Source organism: Aythya marila (genome assembly GCF_965140915.1).
Source record: "Aythya marila genome assembly, chromosome: 3".
NCBI classification, from domain to species: domain Eukaryota; kingdom Metazoa; phylum Chordata; class Aves; order Anseriformes; family Anatidae; genus Aythya; species Aythya marila.
In genome coordinates this window covers 107,368,706-107,396,662 of record NC_139044.1, presented here as the reverse complement: position 1 = coordinate 107,396,662, position 27,957 = coordinate 107,368,706, and the positions used below count along the sequence as shown (strand labels likewise).

At 36.8% G+C, this 27,957-nt stretch overlaps 1 long non-coding RNA gene across 1 annotated transcript; it reads left to right on the top strand.

The window, feature by feature from the left end:
- Positions 1-241: 241 nt before the first annotated feature.
- Positions 242-27,957, top strand: LOC309877195. Its single transcript, XR_014317327.1, has 4 exons — positions 242-356; positions 16,658-16,708; positions 18,550-18,618; positions 25,143-27,957. It is a non-coding gene; the product is annotated as an uncharacterized lncRNA (long non-coding RNA).

Here is a 27,957-nt window from a genome sequence, read left to right as displayed (position 1 = left end):
CGCGCCGCCTCCTCTGCCCCCGCGCCCTGCCGCCCCTTCCCCACCCTCCACTTGGGGGGGGGAGGCTTCATCCTCTTCTCCTCCTCCCTCTTGTGACCCTACACAGCCCGGTGGGGAGACATTGAGGGGCTCACAGCCCTCCTTCAGCAGCGGGAGGCGGGTCCGGGGGGGGGGAACCGCGCCCGGCCGGGGCCGGCGTCTGGCGGCAGCCTCACGCAGCCACCGCGGGGCGGGCCTGCGAGTGTGGCGCGGGGCTGGGCTGGGCTGGGCCGGGCCGGGCCGCGCCGCCGGCTGTCTCTGAGGCTCGGGGGATGGACGAGGGTCCCCGCAGCGGCCAGCGGCGACGGGCAGCTCAGGTAAGGCGGCTCGGGGACTGCGGCTGGCCGCCGGTGGGGGCAGGCGGCGCCCCGTCCTCTGGGGGGGGAAAGATTGGGGGAGTAAGGGGGAGGAAGGGAGAAGCCGCCCCCGCAGCGCCCTGCTGGGAGACGGGAGGCTCTGCAGCCCCTGCGTTGTTTTGTGGTGGTTTTATTTTTATCTTTCTCATCTCAGATCGGGGGTTGCCTTCCTCCGCGCCGCCGCCCTTGTGCCGCCCCCCGTTCCCTGCCCTCCTGCTGCCAGCCTCGGGGGGCAGAGGGGTGGGGGGCTGCCGGTGGGGAGGCGACCAACTGTTGCCTCAAAAAGCACCGGCTCCAGCGGCCTCGAGTGGGGTTACGGGGCACCAGGGCCAAGCTTTGCTTTCCCTTCCCCCGTGGTAAAACGTTTTGCTGGTAGATCTTAGCCTCAGCTCGGGGAGAGGCTTTTTTTCCTCGGCCCCAAAAGGAGCTCCCATCGCTGCCTCGGCCTCAAAAGGACCGTGCCTGAGCTCTCATCGCTGCCTCAGCCCCTAAAGGAGCTCCCATTTCTTCCTCAGGGACCCCCATCACGCCGGGGTGCTGTGGGCACCTGGCTCCCTGTGGGCCCAGGTGCCAGGATGAGCTGTAACGGGGCTGAGGGTATCAATCAATCAATCAATCAAATAAAAAGGCTGTAGCCCTTCTCTGGATTAAGTATGCCCTTGCTCGAGGTTGGGGACAAGGGGGGTTCAAATTCACAACTTCGGTTATTAGGGAAAACTTTCAGCTGCTGGAGATGGTTAGATGCAGAGTGCTGTGAGCACCGTTTCTAGAAGGATGTGCCATTGTGAAGGCTAGACATGAGAGAGAGCAGATGGAAAACATGTTCTGCAATGTTAAATTCATCTCATCGTTTGAATCTCTGAACAGACACCACACAAGCATTTCTGCCTTTTTTTTTTTTTTTTCCCTAACTTAATTTCAAGACAGTTAAGCTTCGGACTTATTTATCTGGGTTTTGTTCTGCTAAGGCCCTGGTAATGTATGATGCCAGTGTATAAAATCAAATGATCCATAATTCACCAGAAGCAGTTTTAACTTCCCATTCTTTCAGCGTTGTTGCTAATAACTTGCTGAGGGTTGTAATGTGTGTTGGTTTCCAGCCTGTTCTGGTAGTCCTTGATTTCCATACAGACAATCTTTGCACTCTGTTTTTGTTTACCAGCTCCTAAATGCAGTTTGTGTGTGCATGTGGAAAGGGAAAATTGAGGGGGATAGGGATGTTTTTGCTTTGCTTTCCTTCTCCTATTCTTGCCATCTGCAAGGTCAGAAAAAAAATAAAAATGACTTTGACTGTGAACGCTTAGGTGGGGAGATCTGGAATGAAATGCAGTTGTGACAGGAGGTTGCCTTGTGGGCAAAGAATTTTACATGCTCAGCATTGGTCTACAAAAATACCCCAACTCATATTACACAGAGAACTAAGTTGATGCTTCCCTTTTCTCAGTTATGCTAAGTTTTATATCTTTTTTAAGATATAAAGAAAAATTATACATTGGCAAGGCTGTTTTATTTTATTTTATTTTTAGGGAATAAATTCTGACATTTCTCACGTTGGATTCTTCTTTCTGCATTCTTGTAAACCCCCCCACACACACACGAGGCCTGAAATAAAAACAAACAAATCATAAAGTTAAACAACTCACAAAATGTTTTAATGAAATTACAGACTGAGACTAGCATAAAGGGTTTAATTTAAATTTATAAAAAGCATAGAGTAGCAACTAAGAATAAGATTCTTCAGCTGCATTTTGAACCACTGTATAGTGTATCTGATCATTAAGGTTTCACTTGAAACTATAAACTATGGCAAGTATAAGAGAGGCTTTCTGAATTATTTGCATGGTTTCTTAATGACTGTCCATTATTTTATTGTATACTGCTCTGTACTTTTTCACTACTCTCATCTACTGTTTTGCAGTCATGTATGCCTGTGAACTTGTTCTTTATTAAAAACAGAAAATAAGCAAGTCACAAGTCATTAAAAAGGCAATGTATGCCAGTAATTAGAATGAAAAATACTTGGTTAATTCACAAAGGAAAAATGGTGAAGATCTTGGGTACTACTATATAGTTACTGTGAGCAGATGTCATTTTGCCATAATAGTGAGCCTGTTAGTGAATTTTACAATGCTGGGAAGATAATTCATTGTTAGTGTGCTTAGCTTGTCTTCATGACATCATTTTTGACACTGTTTTGTCAGCCTAAAATATCTTGTCCTCAGCACTATGGTAGTCTCACAGACGTCAGGGATTTGCATGTGCAGTGTGTTGCAGATTTACATGGGTTACATGTTATACAAAATGAGTGATGAAAATGTATATAAAAATACTAGACGTTATTTAGATGAATAACAATTCTACCTTAACATAAACTGTAGGTGTACAGATACTATAAATAAGACCTCCTGAATTGATTTATATGTATTTCCAAATACCCTTTTAATTGGAGTTTTTAGAGAAACTGTAAAATAGTTTTGTGGAATCACGTTCTTTAGTACTAGATGCAGTAGCACATTAACTTGATCATTCAGTTCACATTTTATACAAAACAGAAAAATAATATTCTAAATCCAAAACCTGCATACAATCCAGACATCATTAGGTCTCCTATTAAATCCTTGGAAACAAACTTACTATGTCAATGCGAGTTATAGTATCAGTGGGCAGAGGAATATGCATAGTAATAGTATGTATCAATTTGAAGGAGCCAAAACCTCATAGTATTTCCTGTGTACTGAATTCAGTATGTATTTGGATCTGTTTCAGTATTATCAATCATTCTTTTAGCAGTGCCTTCTACTTATGTTATCTATGAATGCAAAGCAGTAACATTAAATCTGAGAAAACAGTTTGAGAAGCATGAATTACAATATTTAAAATATGGGACAGCTTGAGAGCTGCAAAAAATGGAGTCATAAATTTGAATTTTGCTGTTTAAATTAAAATTGTAATAGAAGCTGCTATGCATTCATGTATGAATAATGATGAGAGCAATGTGAATGATGGGAGTTGTATAGGTCCTAATTCTTGTGAAGTACACATTTTACCGTTCCTCTGCTTTCGCAGAATTCCAATCTACACTTGCAATTAAAATGAAATACACGTGTCTTATTTTCCATCTCTATATACTGTTTGATACAAGTTCTTGATTTGGTAGCAGTAGTTGCTTGTACCTGAAAAATAGCAGATACAGGACAAATATCTTGTAGGGTGCATATGAACTAGGGCAGCAGTGACACACAGGTGCTTAAAAGATTTGTATTTATTATTATGGATTTAAAATGTTTAGAAATAGTCTTATGAGTCTTCACATCTTCCATACCTTACAGACTTAATTCAAGAAAAATTAACTTTGCTCACCAACAGCTGAAATATTCTTACCTACTTTACCAACTTGTCCATAGACTACGTAACTAGTGAGCTATGGGAACTTTCTGTGAATTTTGCCCTATTTTTTTTTCCCTGACAATGATAATATTTACAAAGGAAGGCGTGTTTGAAGTGGAATGCACAAGTTGATTTTTAAAATCATGGATTAGATAAATGGCAGTGCAAAAGATGAAGCTAATGCCTAAGTCTGAGAGTTATTTTTTCAATAAATCTGTGTAAGGAATTTGTCAAGGTAGTAAGATGTGAAAAATTAATTTTGAAGGTTCCACTAGCAATGCAACTTGTGATGTTATTTATGTCTATCACTACTGCCACTCTTTCTTTGTCAGAGTTTTGAGTTAATAAATGTGATTCATAAACTTGTCGCCCTCAGATCTGTTGAACAGCATTGACATGCCATGGGAGGTGTCATATATGGAACATGGAATGGAATATATTGGGATGTTGCATTTGGTCACGTGTTTATCTGTGGTGAGCTCTGAAAGATTGAGTCATGTCTGGGCATTGGAGTTTTCACAATTTAATAATGCTCTGGAGGTAGTTTGTTGTTTTTAAAGGGGTCTGTGGACTTATGCTGACGTTTTAGATAACAGCTGTTCTGCACTGTCCTATAGCTCTCTGATACACATGGGCTTTACTTAAAATTTAAGTAGCTATTAGAAGCCTTTTATTTATGTATATATATGTATAATTTATGGTATTTTGGAGGAAAAATCTTTCTCCCTGTTGAATTGCAGCCTGAATTCATAAATTATTTGAGTGGCCTATTTTACAATTAGATGCCTCAAAGCCAACTATGGTGTTCTTAAAACTCATTTCTGAAAGCACGCTGCTGTCTGTGTTTTTACTGTAGGGAAAATTAGGTACACTGAGCTACACATCTGCGTCCATCCAGCATTGTTACCCCCGTGACTGTTCTGGAGACTGGCATCTCTCTTGTGCCTAACTGCCTTTGGCATCCTTAGACAGGAATGATCCTCCTGGATTTGAAAACCTTGTTTTGCTTATAAATAAATAAGAAGTGTAAACTATTTATTCAAACTCAAGGAAGAAATGTTTGCAATGATGTTTCTCTCTCCCTCTTCTCTTTATATTCAATGGTGCATTAGTTGCATCAATTACCCATGAAGTGGAAAGCTTGTTTCTATGTCCCCTTTTCAGCTTGAAGTAACTTAAACTCACATCTCTCTCTTCCCAGGAAAGTACAACAGTCAGCATCTCATAAATGTCCCATAGTGGTAGGAAACGTTTATTTCACCTGCAATTGTGTTACTTGGGAAAAAAAAAATAATTAGGCCAAAGGGAGAGCAACTCCTGCCCTGTGATCAAGACATTCATCTGAGATGAGGGAAATCTGATTGCTATCGGTGTTTCATTCTTTCATCCAGTAAATATTCTCCAGTTTCATACCTTCACTGGGAATGGTCTGGGAGAAACTAGTCCGTTGGCTAGGGCAGTGCCCTGTCAAATGGAGGTGTGGTTGTGAGCCAGCATTTTAGCTTGAAGAGAGCATACCACCCAGCACTTCCTCCGTGGTTGCTTTACTGATGCTCTTGAATTGCTAAATGGTGCTCGGGGGTGTGCTCTCGTCTTCTCATCCAGAACTTCAAAATTGTGTGACGCCTTCCCTCATCTCTTTGTGAAAGGGATGTCTTTGTATTTTGCTCCCAGGGAGGCTTGAAGGTTTTAAAACCCTTCTTAATAACATAGGCATCTCTTGAGCTTCCAGGATAATGCTGTTTAAGGTATCTACTTCTCAGCATTGTTTCCTATTAGGTTAGAGGGCTTCCTGCTTACAATCCCAGTTACTTTAAGTTCCTAGCTGGAATTATTATAGCCATCTTCGGAATTTTCATGGGAATACATTGTTGTGCTTCTATTCTCATATGAAGTGGTAAATCTAAAAGTGTAAATTTCTGGGGGGATGAAGTCCAGAATTTGGCAAGAGTGGACTGCAGTTACCTTCCAAAGAACAACTGTATTTGGGGGTTAGGACACAGTTGGAGCGTGGTTTGGTTGAATTGCCCAACACAGGCATCACGTCCTATTCCAGATGCCCTGCGACTTCCACTGTGTCTATGCTTTGCTGGCAGATGCAAGATGTACAAAGACCCATGTCCTGCCTGGAGTAATGTCTGCAGGGAATGCAGGGGGGTCTAAGTTGGTGCTGAGAACTTAAAACAGCTGGTTCTAGTATACAACTGAACTGAACCCAGTAGTTTACCAATATTTCTGTTGTTTAGGCTGAATGTATTTAGGGTGAGAAGTGTGGGGAAGAGGTGTTTTTCTTACTTCTCAGAGGCATTTCAAAGAAAACCAACTTTCTGTTTTACTTTCTGTATTGCTAATGTATTTGGTACATAGCCTGATCATCCTCATTTTTTTAATTTTGCAGCAACCCCATATTAAGTCTGGGAGGTTAGCTTGAGTTAATGGCTTTCTGGGAGGGGAGCAGAAAGTACATCTTTGGGTTTCTCTCATGCATATTAATGGCGGTATGGACCTGTGGGGCAGAAATTCATTACTGCTAGCTGGTACGGAAATGCTGAGTGATGGTACCACTGATGGAGCTGGATTGGTTCTGGAGAATAAGGAAAACTCTCTCTGGTAACTGATCGGTATGACCTTATCTCAAGTAAATTGGCTCCAGAATTGTGTTTAAATAGCCATCAGAAGAGATGTGCAGTGGTATTTATCATTTGTTATTTGGTACAGGCGATTTGCTGTTCCTAATTTTTGGGGGAGGTTCTTCTAATGCTGTGGAAATTGGAGGAGGGGAAACATTTATTTCTCTGAGTTGTTCAACCCTCTTTATATTTTAGAAGGCTAGATTGTTAAATTTGTTATGCTTCATTTCCAAGAACAGTCTTGATTTTTTTTATCAGTTGCAATTTTTACCACCCACATACACATAGTCTGACTTCTTTTACTGAATGGTTTGATAATTTTATGATGTTTTGCTTGAAGGATCATCTGTAGACTGCTGGTGACTCCTTTAGATAGGGATTTCATGATGGATGTGGGCATCTTTGGAAGTTTCTGGAAATAAGACTTTAGTCATCTCCCTAATAACTGATTGGGTTTTTCATGGCAGCAGAGGAAATGGGAGCTGATACTTTGCAACTGTTTTTCCTATGTTTTTATTATTAAAGCATAAATACCCTGTAGGACTGGAACACTTTCCTCACCCTCTCAGAAGACTGTATTACAGCAGAGCGCTGTAATATCAATTACTGTGGGAATGGTTTGCGAGTCCAAATGAGATCATGATTGGGAAGCTGGAAAATGAGTCTCTCTTAAAATGTGTTTCATGCTCTGAATACATGAAAGATTTTGTTGGGAATGCAATACTTAGGTCTACAGGGTTTATATTTTGAATTAGAGAAGGTGTTAAAAAATCCACTTACTGTTTTGTCTGAACACCTCTTGTACTCAAGAGGAAAATAGAAAATAATTCCTGATCTTGAAGTATTCTGGGGATATGCTGCATGCAAAACAGATTTGTAGTTCTGCAACTAGATAATCTTACTACTTTTATTGGTTTTTGTATCCAGAAGACATTGAGAGAGCATACATATTAGAGGCCTTAGAAGTATAGATAATCTTCTTGTCCATTTTTATTACGTGAGGCAAAAATTATTGTGGTCTGACTACTTACGCCTGTGTTTAACTGAGGTTTTGATTCATTATGGCACAGACAGTATCATGTTGTCCTTTACTGAACCAAAAGTAAATCCGCCTAAAAAATCCCCTTTTGTTCTGCTGCTGAGGAACACTGTGGGCTGCCAAATCCTGGCAGTCTGACTCACCACAATCGTAATAAAGTGTTTGTACTTTTGCAATTGCAGTTATTCAGTGCTTTCTAATTTATTTATAAGGCAAAGGGACACCTACAGGTTAAAGTACTACTTTTTAAAGAAATATCCCTTGTTTATACTGAAATAACATTTGTCAAAAGAGAGTTAAAGACCCACTGGTAAAACTTGAAAGCTTCGCAGGAGCAAATCATAATCTTTACCGATAACAAATATAGAGATATATATATTTAATGAATTTAATTTTCCATGTAATAGCAATGTTAGACTTCAAAAAATGGTGGGATTATTTTAAACTACTTCCAGAGCTCTGCTGTTTTGGCCATCTAATCTGACCCGATAGTGATCTGATAAGTGGGAAGACTGTTTCCTTCCTTTAAAAAAAAAAAATGCTTTGAGGACAGAGACTCTGCCCTGGCCAGTGCTTATCTGTGTTTTAACTTTGATGCGTGGGTTGCAACCCAGCAAGCGTAACTCATGTAATTGAATTCAGTTGTTTGCAGGATGAGTCCCAAAGCAGTCGAATATTAAGTTGCAGCACTCAAATAAAACGTTGAATGACTGCGCATCAGCAGCTGAGGAAAAGCAAGGTGGCTCTTGGTCAATGATAGGTACCTGTACGGCCAACAGATAAGTACCCAGTTCCACGCAAGGTGTCTGCAGGTACCCTGCAGGTCATTGTGTGTATGTACATACATTATGTGTGGTCTGGCTGATGTGCCTGACTGCCTGTTGTTGGAGAGGAAATGGGAATTCTTACAGTGTCATGGTCCCATCACCTGTGCATGGTGAGGAAAAGGGCTTTCTTGTCTCTCGATTCTTTAGCTTTTTATAGGTAGGAGTCCCCTTATATGATTTAGGGGTTTAACTGTTGAGGCAGAAACAATGATTTCTTTCTTGCTATTGATAAAAGAACAAAAAGGCTTTTATTCCTTTTTGCCTGATACATGGGGAATTTTCTATATCATTTACCTTTCCCAAGTTTTGAGCTAATGACATTCTGACAGTTTTCTTGAAAAGGCCAAGCTGTGGTAAGTCAGATTGTTTGTAACTTTCTCTGACTGTCTTGTAGACCACAGCTTGGTGCTGAACAAAAAATAAACTCCCACGGCACTGGGAGTGGGTGCTGGGCACTGAGGCAGCATGCAACTGGCAGAGAAATATACGCAGAAGAAAGTACTATAGTTCACAGGAATGCATTTTAATTGCTGCTCTGAGTCATACTATCACTACAGCTGCTTCCAAAAGAAGAGATTCGTATCTAGCGATAGGCCATTCACATAAAGAAAGAAGATGTTAGATAAGCAAATACAACTATGTTACATGCCCTTTCTCCTTTGGTTTTCAGTAAGTTCTCTAGTTCAGCAGCATGAAATATTTTGTGACATAATTATATACGTGGTAAGTGCCTGCCAACTGATTCATGGTATTCCTCTTCCAGGGTGTGTGTTCTGATTTCACCAAGGTAGGCACAAGCACGTAGTCTTCCAGCTTTGAGCTTCTTGATTCACGTGGCAATGCAGTCCTGCTCGTGGTGCTGACTTCCTTTCTCCTTTTTTTTTTTGCCCATAAAAGGAGAAAAGTGCTGCCATATGACTTGTTTTAGAGCGGATCTCAAAGGGAAGCAGGGGGGAGGTTACTCAGGTAGCTATTTCTTGCACTAACTCTTCCACATGGTGTTAGACATTCTGCTCTCTGCGTTTAATTTGATATAACTGTCAGAGTATGTGGTAGTACTTCCTTCAACTGACATTGAAGTAAAACATTTCATTCTTAGAATAACTTTTTTTTTTCTTTTCTGCTACATGGACGAGAGATTCTGAAGGGAAGCTGGATATAAACGAATTTGGAATAAAGAAAACAAAAAAAAAAAAACCAGTTCTCTAGGATTAGGCTTTCCTCCAAACCTGCAGAAACTTTCCTGATGGTGATTAAAAGAATGACTGTGTGTGGTATTCTCCCATCTTGTGCCAGTGACTGTAGATATGCAGGGTAAGTTTAGTGCTTAATGTTGCACTGTTAAAAAGTTTCTTCTCCAGTTTTCAAGAAAACAGAATATTCAGGTGATCCTCTGAAGGCTTGCCCAGAAATCAAATCTGGAAGTCTCAGTGCTTTCCGTGACTGGGGGCCTTGTGCCCACTTGTTCTGCAGTCTTACAGTGTCTTTCAGTGTACAGCAAAGCACGAGTCTCCTGGCTTTCTTTTGATGTACTCTGACAAAAAGCATAGTCCTCACATTGGTGAGAGTCACATTTTTTCCACAGAGTGAAGACAATTAACAGCTCTAAATAAGTGCCACCCGGCTTCTACCATGGCTTAACAGGTAGAGTTCAACTGGTTTATGTTTCAGCATCTAAGGGTGCAGCCAGCACCAGGACAGTCTTAATCTGTCAGATCCAACCATGCTCGCTGCTGATATCCTGAACATACTTTCAAAACCATCTCCACGTCAATCCACAGTAATGATGAATTTGGTTTTAGTCAGTCTTCTACATTCCCTACTTACTGATGGTATGAGACAATGTGACTTGGAGGCATACAAATTAGCTGTCTCTCTTCCAGCTCAATCTAACATAACAGGTTTTAGAATGATAGCAGAATGGATCTACCTTTGGAAACCAGACTTTTTTTTTTTCTTAAGCAACTGTGAAAAGTAAAGATCTTTTATGCAAGAATTTACTTTCATATGAAATGAAGTATTTTTGTCAGGGAGTCCAAAGGAAACCGGAGAAAACTGAGATGACAGTATTGACCAGTTATTTCCTAGCTTCATCTTTTTCTAGTGACACCGTATGTATTCTGGGCAGCGTGTCAGAGAAAACAGAAAAAGGACCATAGTAATTCAGGATCTACAGTTGTATTTTCGCTTTCCAACAAGCTGGTTTGTTACTTTTTTTTTTTTTTTTTTTTTTTTTTTCCACATCAGAACTAGGATTTAGGCCAAAATCTGTGCAAAACATATGCCTGTCTCATGCCAGCAATGTTACTGTTGCTGAGAGTTAAGAAGTTTGTTACTTCACTTATGTGGGAGGGCATTTGGATTTTATTTTTTTTGGTTGTTTTTTTGTTGGCAGATCTGTTAGTTTTCTGGTTAACTGAAGTGATCATCTTTATGCATGTGCTCATGTCGCTTTTTTGAAAGACAGAAATTGCATGTATAATTCAAGGGGCTACGATTAAAGTACTCCCAGGCAAATGTGGGTACAAGAGTTCACTGGCTGGGACTGGTACACTGGGTAAGGGACAAGGCAGCATTGCTTGATATTTTAATTTTTCAGAGCTCAGTGGACCAGATTGGCAGCCGATACTCTAACAGTTATCAATGGCAGGTTGAGGTTTCGCAGAATAATATACAGTTTTGTCAATACCATTACATTTTAAGGCTATTTCAAGGTAAGCCTTGGAGAAGCATGTATTGAGATAACTTATAGGTATGCATTTGTGAAAGGAGTATATGTTTTTATACTCAGTTTTAATTTTTCTATTTTTTCATTACCTTGTGACACTGCATGATCATTTACATCTATGCAAAGTTTAAGAGACAGTAATTCTTCCTAAGTATAAAATTTGCATCCAGTGTAGCTATGTTTTCCTTTGGAAAAAAATTATATGCCTTTGTTTTGTGCACAAAGACTTGTTACTTGTATCTATTTTTGTGCAAATTAAGTGTAAATTCTTTTGATTTGTGTTAGCAGGAAAAGTAAGTCAGGATTTCTGATTTAGAAGAAATTTGTGAAGACACAGACGAGTTTGTTAATTACAAGAAGAAGAAGAAAAAAAAAAAAGAAAACACTAACCTTTTAAAGTATTTTAATTTTGTCCTTGCCCACCACCCTGATGCAGGTAACGTCTGGGGAAGAGTCTCATCTGCTGTACATTGGCTACTTGTCACTAGAACTGTGCCCACTTCATACCAGCCGACAGTCTGGTCCAGTGTAATACTGACAGCAATCCAGGCTTGCTAAAATGAAGAAGTCAGATCCCAGATGTTCATCTTCTGTCTATCTGAATACACTAGAAAAATTCTAAATCCTAAGAGAGTACAAATTTGCACCAACAGCCTCGATTAGGATGTGTTATTAAGGCTAGAAGCTCTTGTGCCTGGAAAAGGTGACCTGTTAATTCTGAAATGCATTGGCTACTTACGGAATTCACTTCTTAAAATGATATTCTCCAGAAGCAACTGGGAACTATAATCATGATACATGTTTATAGTAGGAACTAAATAAGGAATGGATATGGCATGCAACTGTCTGTACTGTTACAAATTTAGTACTGTTCGTGACACAGTTTTGTCTTGTGCCAACTAACACTCTCCCACATTATGCCCAAGCATAGTTCTGGGGTTAGTATAGACTGTGGACTGTTTCCAAAAGGCTGTCTGGATCTGGCCATGCTGTTTTGGAGGGACAGGATTTTAGTTGTCCAGCCACAAGCTATACCATGCTAGCTGCTGCCAAGCCCAGAGTGTGGCCATTTGCCCTGCTCTATTTTATATTTTATTATGTATGCAGCTGCAGATCCTACTTTTCAGGAAGCTGGGATTCAGGAGCATATTTGAGAAAGCAAAGGCAGGATTCTCTTTGTGTGCTTAGAAGGGTTGAGAAAAAAAATCAATCAAATCTGAAGGTAAGAATTTGTGTCTAGAAAGCTGGAAAAATAATCCTGAGCAACTTAGAATAATTAAGTTTCATAGAATAATTAAGTTTCACATTGTGTGTATGAGAAAAACCCCAGGGAATACACAGGCAATTAGCCATTTTGAAAGTTCTATTAAAAATATATTTACTTATGAAGAATAATGGTCTGGCATTTTAAATCAAAATGAGTAAAATAAAAGTAAAAGATGTCATCTACAGTGTCCTCTGACCAGGGGACATGTATACTGTAAGTGTAAAACTTATCCCTTTCCTAAGTTTTGCCTTCTGTTATCCAAAGTAACAGTAGCAACCTGCTAACAACAGGTATGATCTTTAGGTTTTCCCTGGGGAGTCTGTCTCAAGCAAATATTTCAACCTTCTTTAGTTGTCTTATTGCCTCCTGTCAGGGAGATCTAAGTCTAACTTTATATTTTGCCAAAACTGGTGGCTTGATTTTTATTTATTTATTTTTTTAAAGCAGCATTAAAGCTCTTAGCAATGTAATATCAGTTGGGCCAGGGTCTCTTTAGACAACTTAGGGGTTGAATCCAGTCTGTGTAGCGCTTCCATCTGTCTCCCAGCCTCTTCTGTAGGGGATGAGGGAGGAATAGCTGTATGGGCAGCACAGGCTGTCTGCTGAACCAGGCGTGTGTCCCTCTGTCTGGGAATGGTCCCACAATCAGAAACCAGGTCCTGGGCCACAGGGAGAGTGCTGGACCGAGTGGTGGATTGGGCTGGGGATGCTGGGTGCAATGGGTGACTGGGTTTGTGTGTAAAGGGAGCCAAAACCAAGAGCAGGTGCCATTGAAGTTGAAATTCAGCAAGAACTGCCCTGAACACAAGAGTCCAGATTTAACATCTTTCTCTCTCTCTCTCTCATCTTCCTGCATAATATTTAAATAGTACCAGGTTGGTACTAAAAATTTCAACAAGCCTTTGTTTTTCACTGTATACATCAATCAGTGTGTTCTGCTGCTTCTCTTTTTTCCCTGTATCTTAAATTGAAATAAAGATTCATAACTTCATTTTGGAACATGTGCTATCTTGAGTAAGTGAGTTCTAAAATGTGGAATAATGTCCTGGTTGCATTGTTATAATTTAGAGATTGGCCTCTATTACACATCACATCTTGCTTAACTCTTGTTTCACATTTAGTTTGTTCTGTGATGCAACGTCACTTGACTCTTTATTTGCAGGTAGAATTAACTTGCCCTCTCTGCTATAAATGCTTTCTTGAATGCTGATCATACAGCCTTAATTATTTCTTACACAGCAGGAAACGTTCAAAGTAGCAGCTGTGTTATGCCTTAGGTTTGAGTTGGTGGTGGGCTGTGACGGCCCAAATCCCTGGGTGTATAATAAGCTTTACTGCCAGCAGGCCCCCCAGCCGCCTGCTCTGAGGGTGCGGAACTGACTCCCATGCTTCATTTTATAAATGCCTTTTAAAGAGGGATAAGTGGACTTACTAGGTGTTACCGAAGCAGTAACAGAATTGTCTCTTCTACACTAATCTATGATGGTTTTCCTCCTTGTTGACATCCTTCCTTTAAAGCTGCATTAAGGGTTGGATTTTTTGCTGAGGTTTCCAGAGTAAGCAGCAGCGTGTGTATTTGTTTCTGCCCGTTTTCATCATGCTGGTGTTTTCCTTGCTGAAAGGTGCCTTTCCTTTCTCCCTGACACAAGATTTCCCAGTTGCTTATAAATGTGTTTGTTCACCCCCTGTCTGGGTCACAGTGTCGTAGGGAGTATACTGGTATTTAGTTATTTTATAAACATTTTAAAGTGTTGACCCTCTTGATTCCTCTGGCTCTCCTGTGGAAGACTGATATCAATCTTTGCTTATCTAAACTTTTAAAGGAATATTATATTAAAGGCCAAGATCTGAAAACTGGAAGCTCTTTCAGTCAGCGTAGTTTATCTTCTCTCTCCCATGGCACTTGCTTTCCTGCTCAATGGCATCTCACTCAGGCCACATGTTTTACCTCAGTAAACTTGCCTCCCAGGCCATCCAGGCATTTATTGGTAGCTGAACAAGAAGAGCCTACTGGCATCTGGTCCCTGTCTCTTTTAAATGCCCTCGATCGTATCAGCTTTACTAAACTGGGCTGGCATTATTTTACATGCCATTTGAATTTATATATAAATATGTATATATATGTGTGTATATATAAAAATATATACACACATTGTTTAAATTTGAAAGACATTTGGATATCCAGAAAAAGTTTTTTAAAAGATTAAAAGACTTCCACAAGGCAATGTACAGTTTTTTAAAAAACAAACCCACTGTCAGCTGGTAGCTAGGTTGTGTTAGGTTTATACAGAAACAAGTATTCTGTGGAAGTAGCAATATTTGTGTAGTTTCATGATTCTGCTATGCTGGAGCTACTTCTTTATAGTTGCTGGGTTTTGTTGCCAAAACCTAGTTTTTTCTATATAAAAATGTGCAGGACTCCCTAAGTAACTGTGCTAGTCGACTTCCCAGCCAGTCTGCTTTCTGTGAATATACTTTACACCTGTTAAAGGAGAGTTTACTCTTGCCCACACTGTTCATTTTAGTCCAAAAAAAGACAAGTTATGTAATAAAACAAATCAATCAAGCATCAACAAACGGAAACAAACAATATAATTCAAGAAAATACTTATGTACCTTTCTGTAGGTCTACATTAGATTTCAAAGTTTTCATTTAGCATCACTAATACTATTATAGAAGGCTCATGTGATATGAACATGGAGATTTTTTAAAATAATCTAAATACATTATTTTACAAGATACAAATTCTAAAGTTTCTGTCATATATATTTTAACTTTTGTGCTTGCATCATGGCATTCAAACAACTTCATTTTTTTATAGCAGTTCCTTATTCCATAGAGTTATAGACTGGATTTTTTCTGTCCCATTTGCAATCTGTTTAAAGGTTTCCAGCAATTCTTTGCCATAATTAAACATGTAAGACTGATTCTATAGTTTGAAGCTTTGTAGCCTATTTTAATTTAAAACTCTCAATAAGAGGTGGAAATTTCATAATTTTTCTAGTGCCCTTACTGAGGTATTTTTAGTTCTATTTTCTTTCTTTTGATATTAGATTATGAATTCAATTAAACTGCATTGCCTCTGGCTTCAATGACTGAAAATTTCTGATCTTTTCAAATTGATTAACTTTTCCTGATTATGGATCAAATAAATACAGTTCTGCAGATGCCCACTTTGGCATGAGATTTTTAATGGATTAATTCATGTATATATTTAAAGTTAAAGGTATCTAAAATACTAAAATGCTTTCCTCCCCTTTCTCAAACTGATTTAGGGTCTTTTTTTTTCAGTTGTGAGCACCTTCCAAAAACAGTTAATATGTGTCAGAATAGTCTGTGCTGGATTTGCTAAACTCCTTTTTTTTTTTTTTTCTTTTTTCCTTGTTGAAAAGCATCAAGTTTCACTGGCCTTTTTCTTTACCTGTACTAATATTTTGTTGTTTGTTTTTTTTTCTTAACATTTCCATCCATTCTGTTCTACCATCTTCACTTTCTCTCATTCATTGTAATAAATCTGCTTTGTTTCAGTTTAATATGAATCTTAGTGCACTGTTGCTTGACCACTCTTTCTAGTTATTAACCAGCTATTAATCCTCAATTACATGAAATTAGGAAAATACCTTAGTAGCACTAAGACACTTAGTAGCTTGGGAGTTAACATGGTGCTGTAAGTGGAATACCCTCTTCGAAGCTTTCCCACTGATACTCATTTAATTAGTGCTGAGGTTACTGAATCTTTCAGATTTGTCATTTGTGATGGGTCAAGAAGGAAGTGGTGATAGTTTGATGCATCTTTAATCAGTAAATGTTGTAGAAAAGTATGGTAGCTAGTCCTTTGTTTTCTAGGACTGGAGGGTCAAAAATTGTCTGTTGCTATTTTACTACTCTGTAAGAAATCAATAGTTTTCTGGGTTCTGTGGGGGTGTTTCCAGTCCTTTTTCCATCCCTCTCTTGCCTGTTCTCTGATGCCTCTTTCTTGGCTTCTTTCCCACGAGTAGTGGAGTTAAAACATTTGAAAGGTTTTATCAATTCCTTTTCTTCAATTCTTTGCAACTCTCCATAGAGACAGTTAAAGCTGCTGAGAGTCTAGTCAAATTTAACTCTACAGGAGCTTCCTAAGCTGGGTCTGAACTTTCCCTTGCTATTCTAACCATGGGAACAGTAGTTCACTATCCTGGTGCACTGTACTATGAGATAATTGACCTTTTACTTTGGGCATAATGCACAAGAGAAGATACCTTGCAGCAAAGATACTCATTGCTTTTTAAAAATGGGAAATTACTATAATGTTTTAAAGGCGTTTTGGTAACTTTTCTGATTTTTACTTAGTAATCAAAACTTGGATTAATAACAATTCTTTCAAACAAATTTTAAAATTCACAGATTGCAGTCTCTCTCTAATTATCAGGAAGGCTCTGAATCATCTTCAGCAAGGTAAGAATCAACTCATGTACTTTTCATCTTGCACAGAACAGTTGTCTAGCAGATTCACGTGTCATAAATAATAAATGAATACTCAGCCTCCCTTGAATGATGCCCTGTGATACAGTTTTACCATTGCACCTAACTGATGCTTTCAAAATGTGGTGTGGGCATAATATTCTCGCCCTAGGGTTTTTGTTTTCTTTTCTTATAGAACAAAAGCTGTAAATTCTCCTTCCCATGTACTTTTTTTCACTTATGCTACTGTTTGTTTTGAGTCATCTCACTGTTACTGTGACCTTTTTTTTTTTTTTTTTTTTTGTTGTTGTTGTTGTTGTTGTTGTTTAGACTTTGGGGCAAAATTGGCCTAGATGGAAAATAGGATTTGTTCTCATCCCTTCTGAAGTCCTAATACCACAATTATTTAGGTCTTCCACTGCTCCTTTTTTTTTTTTTTTTTTAAATCTTGACCACATTCCCAGAAAACTGTCTCAAAATTAAATTCTAAACACCCTCCATTGCTACAGAACTAGAGAATTTGTAGCCAGCAGCAAAATAAAGTGATGCTGAAAATAGACTTTTTTCCCTAGAGAAAGGGAGTTCCCAGACTCGACCAGCTACTAATTGGTATAAAGGTTTGTTTACTCAAAGGAGTTATTCCTAATTAGTTCCCTATGTGGGTGCTCTACTTGAGAAATTAGTGTTTCATTCTGATTTAATTCAATCTGCTTTTATAAGAATTGTTACAATTTGTAGTGAGGGACTTATTTTTAGAAAAAAAATATCTGTGCCATATCACTCCCTGATTTTCAAAAGAGAATTTCTCTTCAGGAAGTGATTAAACATGCTTACTTTTTTGAAATTAAATGAATAAAAATTCATAGTTAGATTAGGCCCAGTTCCTAGTCATATCTTTATAAGTACAGCACCAGAAACCATGGGATTTTCAGAGCCCAAACTTAAATGAACTGATTTATGGACCTGATGACTTAACCTCTGTTTCTCCATAGTCATGAGAACAGTGAAACAGAATATTTGTGAAGAGTGTTTGTGGAGCCAAATTAGCAATTCTGAGGATATGATTGAAAAAGAAGTTCACTTCCAATATTTTATTTAGCAGATTTATTTCTCTTAAGTTGATTTAACTTTGTTCTTGGAGCAAACATGCATCATTGTAAGTTCTTTGACTTAGAGAGTTGTAGAAGTGATACAACAGCCATATCTTAAGAACAAGTCTACCTGTGGATTCTTATAAAGGACCTGGTTGGTCTACTTGCATTTCTCTGAGCTTTCCCCACACACTTTGAGAATGAAATTATCACTGTTAAGCATTTCAGTTTCATTCTTTATTTTAGAAGTTTCAGAAGACAGGAAACTTAATTTGTGAACTTAGAATCAGTTTCACCAGACTTCTTTCAATGTAAATACTGTTTTAAATAAATATAGCTGTTGTAATAAGTAGCTATTATAATGTTTTGGAAATGTGTTTACCCTTTCATTATTTAAATGTTATTTCTTTTCATTCTTAATGCAATACATATCGGTACCAGTGAACGGCTGTGCAATCTTGGCAATGCTTAATATGAAAATCAAAATTAAATTTAATTTGTAATGTAGAATTATATGGGATGAAAAATCAGTTTAAATATCTGACCATTTCAATCCAGTGGGATTTTTTTGAATTCAGTTATTTTAAAATTTCTTGGATGCTCCAAACTTTTAAAAGACTCATTTTCAGTTTTCAGTTGATACAATCTGGTGTATTTGCTTGCAAGCAAAAAAGTTTTAACTGAAAACTGAAAGAGGAAAAGCACAATGATCGCATGTGTAATCTTAAATGTTTTTCGTGACAGACGGACGTTGAATGTTTAGCATCAACACTTCGGATTTTTGAATGTGAATTGGAACCACTCTATTTCTAGGTAAGACATAAGTAAGTGTTTGTGTTAAGTATCTCCTTAATTTTGCACTGATTATGAGAAAGCTAAAGAATGCAATATGCTAGACTTTACTGTGTATATTGAGTGTTTATCTTTGTTGATTGAGTCCACTTTTATTTGAGATTGAATAAGAGGTCAGTTATCCTAAACTTTTCTTTTCCTGAGAGAAACTGCATTAGCAACTCTACATGGTCTAACTATGTATAGGATTTAATTTTGTTATTGAGTAAGTAGTTTAGTTAACTTGTTGCTGTAAAATGTGGTGGTTCAGTTCTGTCTGCCCTTTCTGTTGCATCAACACCTGTATCCATCTTTGTGCTGGTTTAGGGAATTTGCTGCTGAAACTCTGTAGGATTTTAAAGACATATTGGAAGGTTTTCTGACAGGTTAGGCCTCTGGATCAGCATGCTGTGGAATCCAACAAGTACCGGTGTTTACACAAGGAAATCAGTGCCAGTACTTGTGGCAACAAATTGTTGTATCAGCTTTACTGTGTCTTTAAACCTCTTGCTTACTCTGCTCCAAGAACAAATTTGATGCATGAGAAATAAGATGAAGGATTTGTGAACAGCTGGAGACTTTAGAGACTTCAGTATCTGGGGAGGAAGTAGAAGGTGATAGAGTAGAACTAGAAGGTTTTAATAGGTACATGTAATTACAACAGTTGTCCCTGAAGATTGCCTTCTTCCTCATAGTGAAATACTGGAGGTCATGCCAATTTGGCTGCTAGTATTTACCACACAGATTATAAGGATGAGAATGGAAAACTCAGTGTAACACTTAGCTGACACTAACTTGGCCATATGTTATGATTTCTGAGCCCGAAGGCTACAAGTTGCAGGAAATGGTTCTATTGGTTCTGACCCTAACACGCTGCTGGTTGCCAGCCCTTTCTAGGCTGTTGAGAAATGCGAAGCAGACATGACATTTGAGCTGTGCTGTTGCAGCATGTAACACTTAAAATCTTAAAATCTAAAAGAGACTAATATCTTAATTTGTTAAGGTAATTAAGGCCCTGTGAGATGCTAGCTTTTATCCAGTGGTTTCTAGGAGAGAAGGAAATCATGAAATATGGAGAGGAATCTTGAAGCTGGCCCTGCTTTAGTGAATTCTGTCATTAGTTAGCTGCTGTGAGAGTCATCCAGCAAGGGATGCTGCAGGCAGGTGACCACAAAGACTTCAATTTGTTGTAAGTAAAAACCAAGCCCAACATGGCAGCAGTCTGACTGGCAATTTATCAAAGCAGATTTGCGGTTCCCAAGTGACCCCAGGAATCTCAATGGCAGTCTATCAAAGTAAAAGTATTTGCTAATCATGTGGATGTTTGTTCAAAAGCAACAAAGCCACTTGCAGAGGACTTTGGAAAGTTTAGATTCATTAATTTAAGACCACAAAGGTTTCTGCTGAAAGTGGAACCAGTGTAGTTGAAAACCAGCAGTATTCCTGTTTTGTTTCACTAGATGGTTGAACAAACCCAGGTCCAAGGGATGAGGTGGATATAAGGGGTAGAAGGAAAGTTAGTTAAGATTGAAGGCTATAATCCTAACTTTGATTAACTTCTGCAGTGTAAGTAATTATTCTTTTCTACCTTGTAAGCTAATGAAGTGACGCTTGAAAGGATTACAGACTAAATCAGTGAAGTGTCTGTGTGTATTTTGTTTTTACGCTTTTTTTTCCTTTGAAGGGCCTTCCATCGCTCTATTCTATTAAAGTCAAGTGGAATTTAAAATAAGAATGATGTATATGATATATATATATGTACATTATATATATACATACGTATATGATATACCTATTACATTTTATAAAGATTGAATGGGCCTAAGTTTGAATTTAAATTGTTTTTTTTAGTTGAAGAAGATTTTACTGAACTGGAGATGAGAGGGTCTCAAAAATGAATGTTCTTCATGGTCTTATCCGTCCTAGTAGAGGGGGACTGAGATGAGCTGAAGCACAGGGCAAGGAGATCTTAAGAGATAAGAAAACTGAAAAGAAAGAATAAAGGGAAAAATGGTAGAAAAGCTAATGAAGACTCCAACATGTTAGAAGAAACAGGAAATGATAAGAAACAAGGAATGTAAAATAAAGAAATAGAGATTTACTGAATTAAGGATTTTTTTTTCTTTAAATCTAGTCCATAGAAGGTTAATCTTTACTACAACGTAGTTCATTGTTTTTATTAATTCCCTTGCTAGGAACTACAACTGGTAGAAAAAAAAAATAAATTGGTAATCTCTTTATTAGCTGATAAATCCTATTTTTTTGCTATTAGAAACCTATTGCAGATATAATGATTTTTTTTTTTTTTCAAAACATGCCATTAATGACCTTAAAGATTGACTGTAGAAACATCTAAACACTTTTCCCTAAAATAAGTTTCTTAAAATAAAACCATATAACAACAGCAAGCCAAAAAGAATTTTTATATTTTATATTTTATATAAATTATTTTATATAAATTATTTTATATTTTATATAAAATATAAAATAATATAAAATATAAATAATAATAATAAAAAATAATATAAAATATAAAATAATTTATATATTTTATAAAATTTTATATATTATATATATTATAAAATTTTATATATTTTAAATTATAAAATAATTTATATATTTTATATAAATTATTTTATATTTTATATAAATTTTATATTTTATATTTATATTTTTATATATGCAGCAGAAGTAATTCTTTGTATCTTTGTGGTAATAGCTGTGAGCTGTCTGAGCTGTGCTGGAAGTCTTGCATGATAAGATTTTCCACGTCTCTTAGCACAAAGAGGAAGATCAAGTCTCTTATGCTGTTTTTAAAATGATCCATATCCCTTAGAAAACTTTCCAAATGTGTGACTTGAAATACTGTTCTAATTCTCCAGAATCAGGTTAAACATTTGTATAACTGTTCTCAGAAATGTTTTTGTGTGTATATTGTGTGAATATTCATGTGTATGGTGATCTAATAACATTTTCCAAATGACCTTAGAGGTCACTAGAACGTGGAGTGGGAAGAGAGTAAACTAGTTTTCAGTTTCCTGTTTTCAAAGAATACATAATAAATTCTAAATTAAATAGTAACATAATAAGCATATGTTGAAAGATGAACTATGATGATATTGTTCAGGTCTTTTGATGGTAAGTATATTCTTGAAATAGTAACCAGTTGACAAAACTTAGGCGTTATCATTTTCTACCAAAACTAGTGTGAGTTGTTAAGATGAAGACAGCAATGCAATTTAGACAACCAAGGTAGATGCCTATAGTACAGTTTGGAATCTTCATTTACTGTCTGATGAGTCTGGATTGATGCTTAGGTGCCAAAACTAATATCTAAAACTGAATTTCTGGTGTAAATTTTTGCTTCACATGCAAATGCATTCTTAGCATCTCAAGTATGGTAACTTTCACTGACTTGACAGGTACCATGATAAAAGGAGGGTCAGAGTAGTCACAGAACTTTAGAATACATTTTAGACATTTTCTAGAAAATAATTCAAAGTTCAGGAAGAAGGTGATAATGTTTCATGTCTGTTACTGTGAAGTCTTTGAGAGATTGTTCTTTATTATGCTAGTGAAATATCTCAGTGTGTAGTGCATAGAACCATGTAATGAATAGTTTTCAACTCAGATTACTTTAATTAATTGTTGAATATTTATAAAGCACACATGTGCTTCAGGGAGAAACATGAAGAAAGGTACTGTAGAAAACATTGTTCATTGTCTTGGGGGTTTTGCCAGATGTGTTTTACAAAGAGGTGGGTGCACTCTATCTGGAACTCAGCTTTAGGTCTGATTATTGTCTGTAATAATAGAGTATGACTCAGTTGGAGTCCAAAATTTAAATGTCTCTCCTGAATTTTGCATTCTCAAAGAAGGACAGTCTCCCGGCAGGTGTTAATGATGAGGTGTTTGCTAATTTACGGTGATGAAACTTTATGAAATTCCTGAAATTAAGGGTTGAATTTTTAAAATGTAACAGAACCTGCACTCTTTATTGACTTTTATAGAAACAAATGCTCTAATATTTCACCACTAGCAAAAAGAAAGGCTTTTTAATACCCTTTTTCTTTAAATAAAAAATGCTTCAAAGATATTTTCTTATATAAAAAATGCAAACATCTTTTTTCGTAATGTTCACCTTCATTAACACAACTTGCTGACTTCCTTCCTCAGCTACAGTTCTTCCTACACTCAGAGGTCAGAAAAGAGCAAGATCAACAAGCCACACATCTGGCTGTCTCTCTTTCCAACTGGAACAAAGAAACAATTTTTTAAATGGCTTTTTGAGTTAATTGTAAACAATTTGGTTTTGGAGTCGCTGACTTGCAGCAAATGTTTGTCGTAGGCGGATGTAGGGAAAAAGGACTATGTCCTAATGCAATTCCTCGGTGACCAGTGAGGAAAAAAAATCCCCCCCTTTTTAAAAAAAATAAAATAAAATAAAAATAAGTAAAAGGAAAAAGAATGTCTTGATTCTTCTAGCATTGTATGTGCACATGAGTACATGTATAGGACATTTCACAAGCTTAAAATACATGCTTTGAAGTGGTAAAGAGAGACAGAAGTAGTTGCTTATTTCATTTTCCTAGTCTCTTATACACTGACACTAGTTTTTTTTTTCTTATTATTTTCTGCAGTTCTACATATGAGCCAACAGTGATAAAAGATGAGGGACTAAAAATAGGAATAGAATAAACCTATTTTAAAATGAGAGTTTCGATCTAATACATTTTTCTTCTATTCATATTGTTTCTAAATGCTTTTGCTCCAGTAAACTTTTCTCAAAAAGCTACAGTTTCTTTCTTTTACTGTTAAGTAATATTTTGAAAATTAACCCTTAAATAATTACTGAAATGTAATAAATACTGTTCTTACTTTCAAATGGTTGGTATTTTTTAAATATCTTTTAGCATCAATTAGCAACAGTCAATTAGTTTACCTGATATATTAGATTTATTTTTTTCATCTAAAGTAAAGTATTTCATCTAAAGTAAAATAAACATCTGGTGTGACTTCTGTTGCCTTTACGTTTTACAGTAGGAAGCACTAGAACTGTTGATGCACAACAGTTTGAAATGCCAGCTACTTTTTAAATACCTTATGATACCTTTATCTATCTAATTTGAACTCATATCACTGTAAAGTTTTTGGTTAGTTTAATATCTCTGTCATGATAGTTTTATTTCTGACCTGACTATTCTGCTAGATATTTGTAAATGTTCTTGTTTCTCTTCTGCTAGATATTTGCATGAGGAATAAGCTGGTTTTCCATGAATTTGTTTCTAGGAGCAAAAATGAACTGTACTATGATTATTTTTTGTCAAATTTACATGTTTGAGTTGATAATGCCACTTAGTGGGTAATAGCCTTAACTACACTCTTTTGCAAAAACAAATCAAGTAGCATAAAGTTATCCTTTTCTATATTGTAGTTTTCTTCCTGGCTAGAATACGGTGATAATAGCACGTTTTCAAAGAACCTTCTGTTATCACTATTTTATGAAGTTCGTGATAGTCAGTGCAGGTTCTGGATTAAATGTATTAAAAAGTCAGAGTCATTTATTACAGCATGTTAAACTTCATAGAAGAAAGTAAGGATCTTCTCATTTGTGTATTTCACTTGATTTGAAAGATCAAACATTCTTGGTCTTACTGCATTGATTCTTTAGGCTAGTGAAATATAATTGTTAGTAAGCTAAAGATAATGGTGTTTCAGGCAATGAGTTATTTTTGGCATTTATGGTTGAAAGATTGGGTGGCTGGGCAAGCCATGACCAAGCCGATTCTTCAAGAACTGGGTTGAAGAGGACCTAATTGAAAGTAGTCAATACCTTCTCTTGGATGGCACTGAGGAGAGTATAGCACTGGTACACTCTCAGAGTATAGATCCTGTTTTAGCTGGAATCTTTTGTAGACTTCAAACAATTCTGCTTTGGAATAGCAGAAAGGTGAGATAGATGCAAAAAGTCTATTCAGTCACTATACACTTACTACTTGAAGTATATTTTTTCCACAGGGATTTTTCTTTGCTTAGTAAAGATGACAGTGCTAATAACTTGGTGTATCTGATAGAAAATTTAAATACATAGAAATTCATACTTTGTATCTGACAGAAATAATCTATTTGATGGAAGAGATTGTTTCCCCTGCGGAAACACACTGGTTTAGGACTGATTTATGACTCCTTTAGTATTTGACTGTGTTCTTTTAACTATTTATTCCCTAAGTAAATTTCCATTGCTTCCCATCAACCCCCAATTGAGCATTTTTTACTAAATCTCTCACTTTTTTTCTGAAGTTTTCAGCTATACTACTTTTATTAATAGGTGAGTTGAATAAACTACAAGTAAAATACTGATTGGCTCTGAGGAGAAAGAAGAAAACATAATTAAATTTCCTGTCATCTTCTAATGCTTTATTACAGACTGGTTGTTTTACTGTTGAAGATTAAAAGAAAATGCTGATTTTGATTTGCCTAAATAAAACTTTTTTTTTTTTTTTCAGGAAATTTGTATCTTCTAATCATGATATTTGTTTATAATGAAATTGGGAATAATTGAGGGTTTTTTTACCTGTCTCACCCCATCCTCTGAAGAACTCACATCATCTAAGTACGGAGCTGAAATTAACCTGAGTTTTATGACACTTTTAGAGCTGAAATCACAGAGACATTCTGCTGTGTGCTTTACTGCCGTACAGCAGTTTCTTGTCTCTGGACGCATAGACTAGATAGCTTTGAGTCAACAAATAGAAGACTTTGGTTCAGTAGATTATTTTAATCTTGATTTACATTATTTTGTTACAATTTAATCTTGATTTGCATTCTTCCCCTTTAACAAGCAACTAATTCTCAGTTTTCAGTTAAATATGCTGATTTGCAACTTTGTGTGTAGTATCTGTATGTATACATGTTGTGTTACATCTGTGTGCATGTATGACTTATATACTGAATTTAACATTTTTAATGAGTTATGTTTCTGTACCTAAACTATTTTTAAATGAACTATTTAAATAAGTTATAGTTTGAATTTTTGTTAGAGGTAATGATCGATGTCTTTACAAGGGTGTTTTACTTTTGATTTATCTCACCTCTAAGTGTGAATAAAAAATTCTTACATCCTTTTTAGGTAAAAATAAACCTAGCTAAATTTTTCAGTAAACATAATTACAGTGTCTTTTCTGTAGTTTCTAGTTATAAAACTAGAATTGCCTCTCAAACAGCAGTATTCAACAAAGGTAGTAAAAAACTGTTGGAGCTAAATACCTACCTACATTTTCGATTGGCATTTTTAAGCTAGTGTATCTCATCCTGTGTATTCAGTTTTCAGCGAGACTACCAAGGGAAAAGCAGATTTCTTCTTTTTTAAGTTGTAATCTGCTTCTTAACTTCCAAAGAAAAAGTAGTAATTAAAACTTCTTGAGTAACTGTAAACAAAGATAGTGTTTCTGTTCACATAGAGAAAACACAACTGCTGCCAAAGACCAGTGTAACACATGTTACATGCTGGGTTGGGATGCCCTGCTCAGAAAGCTCATCAGCCTCCCAATTTCATTCTCTGCTAAGCCTGGCTAATAATACACCATTGAATGTTTCAGGAGAAATGATGGTTTCCATAATTTTAGATGTAAATTAACAGCCACTTTAAAACAAAATTTTGTGTTTCAGTTGGAGGAAGGGGAAAACAATGTAATGGTTTTGATACTTGTTCTGAAATCTAGTTATTAAAATAATATCTAGCTTACTTTGGCTTTATTTAGAAAAGGAAGTAAAAGTAGAGGAGAAATTCACCCGCTGATATTGTAGCTGTAGTCCCTGCAAATATTCAGTTTCATACATGCATCTCATGCAGAAGTTAGCACTGATGGTTCGCTGCAAATATAAACTCATGGTTAGATCTGAAGTGCTAGTGCTAGCTACTTAAGCATAAAAGGGATAAGCACTTCAGATAAAATATTAATTAACTTGATTTATTTAGAGCATAAATTTTCATGTGCTTTGTGTAAAAGCTCGAGTTTGTGCTTTCCACAGTATCGTACTGTGCAATATTGGGTAAATTAAAAACACTCAAAAACGTCTTTCGGTTGGAGATTCCCATGCAGACAGCAGAGGGCACCACATCACCAGCAAAAGGCTTCCTGAGCTTGTGTTGTAGCTACTCGAGTGAAGCCATGTTGAATGAGCAAATGTCTATAGGCTGGTCTGTGAGTTTTAAATGTCTCCTTTACAGGAAATCCACTGAGTAGCATTGTAGGGTTGTCAAAACAACTGTACAATATTCACTTTTGTGCATATGTTTAATTTGCTCACGTCATCGAACAATACTCTGTTTTCTTTGTATAATGGGCCACTATAGACTCGTGCATCTTTTAACGTGAAGGGACTAAGCTGTCATAAATGGGCTTGTGATTAACCATCATGAAAATTAGTCGATTAAGTAAAAATAGATTTTATAGGAAAGTAGAAGGAGAATATATAGTCACTACTGTGCATCAATTTTACTGTCTTAATAAAAGTTATTGTGCAAAGTTCATTGCTAAATTAATAACAGCTTCCAGTAGTGATTTGAATTAATTACTAAGAAGCCTGTCAGGGTCAGTATGTTATTTCAATTTTCATTTGCACCATCTAATACAATTTTTAATTAAAAGGATTATTTTTTAATTCAATACCATCCGCAGTGCTCTTCCCTCATCAGGCAAATAGCAGATTTATTAATGTAGCCAAAAAAGTTTTAGTGGCTTTTAGTAGCTCATATTGGGGCACAAAACTTATTTGGTATTCTTTGTACGTAAAACATATTAGTTGGAAATAGATTTAGGAGGGGATGTGCTTCTTGGAGTATTAGGCATGATGTAAAATTATGAATCTCTTCATGTTTCCAACATTATGAGGGCTTATGTGCTTGCCTATTAATGGAATACAATTTTCAAGGCAGGATATTTTGCAGCAATGCTATGATCCCAAGCTTTCTCTGCAAGTTCTAATGAATTGAGTGTCTAATGGGAAAGAGTGAAAGTTAATAAAATAATATCAGAAGGAATTAAAAAATGACACAAAGATAATGAAGCTAAAAGGAAGTGTTACTGGAATTCATTCATTTCTTTAGCTCCCGTCTAATTACAGATTACACTAATACATTGAAGAAAATATATTCTTCAATATATGGGCCCCCCTTCCCTTTCCTTGACTATAAGTGCAATCTTTGAAAAAATCTGGAGTTTTAACACCTTTCTAGTTTTATGTTTAATTTATTGTCCAGTATAATGAAGAAGTAATTTTTCCTCAGTCTTTCTTCATTCCAGACCATCTGCATTTGTA